Below are 3,598 nucleotides of genomic sequence, written 5' to 3' on the forward strand. Positions count from 1 at the left end.
TTCTAAGCACCACAGCGTTGTGTCAAAAAAGAGGTGCCTGAGAGAAACGCATGCGACTGCCGTGCTTTGCGGCATAGCACCGTGCGCAAAAACGGTGCGCATGCAAGAGGTGTCAGAGCTAGCGAACTTGTGCCACGAGCAACAGGTCACTAAAAGCCTATAGATGACGGTGTTGGAGGAAAAGAAAAATATCGAGAAAGCACTGCGGTGTGCCGTGCGTAGGGACGGGCGCGCGTGCCACATGCCGCCGAAATATGGGTGTCGGAGAAAACAGAGTGCCGCGCGTAACGAGGGGCGCGCGTGTTACAGAGAGATATGCCCAAACGCATGAAAGTGTACGCAGGTGTCCTAAGGCAGTTTTTTTTTTTTTTTTCCTCATTTTGATGTCGCCCCGGCTGACGCGGTTTTCGTTTTTCCGTGCCGCCCCGGCTGACGCAGTTTTTGCGCCGCCCCGGCTGACGCGGTTTTTGCGCCGCCCCGGCTGACGCGGTTTTCGCGCCGCCCCGGCTGACGCGGTTTTCGCGCCGCCCCGGCTGACGCGGTTCGGACTTTGCACTTTTTGGCTCACCCCGGCTGGCGGCCCACTCACTCGATCGCCAGGTCTGTTTGCCCCGGTGGTTCCACCGCCAGGCTTAAGCGCGAACTTTTTTTGTTTGTTTTCTTTTGATTAAGCGCAAGCTTTTTTCTTTGTTTTCTTTTGATTAAGCGCGGGCTTTTTTCTTTGTTTTTTTTTTTATTTCGCCCCGGCAGACGCGGTTTTTGCGCCGCCCCGGCTGACGCGGTTTTTGCCGCCCCGGCTGACGCAGTTCGGACTTAGCACTTTTCGGCTGTGCCTGGCTGGCGGCCCACTCACTCGATCGCCATGTCTGTTTGCCACAGTTTTCCCGGTGGTGCCGCACCCGGGCTCGCCCCGGCTGACGCAGTTTTCGCGCCGCCCCGGCTGACGCGGTTTCGTGCCGCCCCGGCAGACGCGGTTTTCGCGCCGCCCCGGCTGACGCGGTTTCGTGCCGCCCCGGCAGACGCAGTTCGGACTTAGCACTTTTCGGCTGTGCCTGGCTGGCGGCCCACTCACTCGATCGCCATGTCTGTTTGCCACAGTTTTCCCGGTGGTGCCGCACCCGGGCTCGCCCCGGCTGACGCAGTTTTCGCGCCGCCCCGGCTGACGCGGTTTCGTGCCGCCCCGGCAGACGCGGTTTTCGCGCCGCCCCGGCTGACGCGGTTTCGTGCCGCCCCGGCAGACGCAGTTCGGACTTGGCACTTTTCGGCTGTGCCTGGCTGGCGGCCCACTCACTCGATCGCCATGTCTGTTTGCCACAGTTTTCCCGGTGGTGCCGCACCCGGGCTCGCCCCGGCAGACGCGTTTTTTTTTTCTTTCGCCCCGGCTGACGCAGTTTTCGCGCCGCCCCGGCTGACGCGGTTTCGTGCCGCCCCGGCAGACGCGGTTTTTTGCGCCGCCCCGGCTGACGCGGTTTTTGCCGCCCCGGCTGACGCAGTTCGGACTTAGCACTTTTCGGCTGTGCCTGGCTGGCGGCCCACTCACTCGATCGCCATGTCTGTTTGCCACAGTTTTCCCGGTGGTGCCGCACCCGGGCTCGCCCCGGCTGACGCAGTTTTCGCGCCGCCCCGGCTGACGCGGTTTCGTGCCGCCCCGGCAGACGCGGTTTTCGCGCCGCCCCGGCTGACGCGGTTTCGTGCCGCCCCGGCAGACGCAGTTCGGACTTAGCACTTTTCGGCTGTGCCTGGCTGGCGGCCCACTCACTCGATCGCCATGTCTGTTTGCCACAGTTTTCCCGGTGGTGCCGCACCCGGGCTCGCCCCGGCTGACGCAGTTTTCGCGCCGCCCCGGCTGACGCGGTTTCGTGCCGCCCCGGCAGACGCGGTTTTCGCGCCGCCCCGGCTGACGCGGTTTCGTGCCGCCCCGGCAGACGCAGTTCGGACTTAGCACTTTTCGGCTGTGCCTGGCTGGCGGCCCACTCACTCGATCGCCATGTCTGTTTGCCACAGTTTTCCCGGTGGTGCCGCACCCGGGCTCGCCCCGGCAGACGCGTTTTTTTTTTTCTTTCGCCCCGGCTGACGCAGTTTTCGCGCCGCCCCGGCTGACGCGGTTTCGTGCCGCCCCGGCAGACGCGGTTTTTTTGCGCCGCCCCGGCTGACGCGGTTTTTGCCGCCCCGGCTGACGCAGTTCGGACTTGGCACTTTTTGGCTGAGCCTGGCTGGTGGCCCACTCACTCGATCGCCATGTCTGTTAGCCACAGTTTTCCCGGTGGTGCCGCACCCGGGCTCGCCCCGGCTGACGCAGTTTTCGCGCCGCCCCGGCAGACGCGGTTTTCGCGCCGCCCCGGCTGACGCGGTTTTTGCCGCCCCGGCTGACGCAGTTCGGACTTGGCACTTTTTGGGCTGAGCCTGGCTGGCGGCCCACTCACTCGATCGCCATGTCTGTTTGCCACAGTCTTCCCGGTGGTGCCGCACCCGGGCTCGCCCCGGCAGACGCGTTTTTTTTTTCTTTCGCCCCGGCAGACGTGGTTCCCCCCCCCCCTTTTCGCTCGCCCCGGCTGACGAGGTTTTCGCGCCGCCCCGGCTGACGCAGTTTTCGCGCCGCCCCGGCTGACGCGGTTTCGTGCCGCCCCGGCTGACGCGGTTTTCGCGCCGCCCCGGCTGACGCGGTTTTTGCGTCGCCCCGGCTGACACGGTTCGGACTTTGCACTTTTCGGCTGTGCCTGGCTGGCGGCCCACTCACTCGATCGCCATGTCTGTTTGCCACAGTTTTCCCGGTGGTGCCGCACCCGGGCTCGCCCCGGCTGACGCAGTTTTCGCGCCGCCCCGGCTGACGCGGTTTCGTGCCGCCCCGGCAGACGCGGTTTTCGCGCCGCCCCGGCTGACGCGGTTTCGTGCCGCCCCGGCAGACGCAGTTCGGACTTAGCACTTTTCGGCTGTGCCTGGCTGGCGGCCCACTCACTCGATCGCCATGTCTGTTTGCCACAGTTTTCCCGGTGGTGCCGCACCCGGGCTCGCCCCGGCTGACGCAGTTTTCGCGCCGCCCCGGCTGACGCGGTTTCGTGCCGCCCCGGCAGACGCGGTTTTCGCGCCGCCCCGGCTGACGCGGTTTCGTGCCGCCCCGGCAGACGCAGTTCGGACTTAGCACTTTTCGGCTGTGCCTGGCTGGCGGCCCACTCACTCGATCGCCATGTCTGTTTGCCACAGTTTTCCCGGTGGTGCCGCACCCGGGCTCGCCCCGGCAGACGCGTTTTTTTTTTTTTCTTTCGCCCCGGCTGACGCAGTTTTCGCGCCGCCCCGGCTGACGCGGTTTCGTGCCGCCCCGGCAGACGCGGTTTTTTGCGCCGCCCCGGCTGACGCGGTTTTTGCCGCCCCGGCTGACGCAGTTCGGACTTGGCACTTTTCGGCTGTGCCTGGCTGGCGGCCCACTCACTCGATCGCCATGTCTGTTTGCCACAGTTTTCCCGGTGGTGCCGCACCCGGGCTCGCCCCGGCTGACGCAGTTTTCGCGCCGCCCCGGCTGACGCGGTTTCGTGCCGCCCCGGCAGACGCGGTTTTCGCGCCGCCCCGGCTGACGCGGTTTCGTGCCGCCCCGGCAGACGCA

The sequence above is a fragment of the Rhipicephalus microplus genome, unplaced genomic scaffold (assembly GCF_043290135.1).
Source record: "Rhipicephalus microplus isolate Deutch F79 unplaced genomic scaffold, USDA_Rmic scaffold_231, whole genome shotgun sequence".
Lineage (NCBI taxonomy): Eukaryota > Metazoa > Arthropoda > Arachnida > Ixodida > Ixodidae > Rhipicephalus > Rhipicephalus microplus.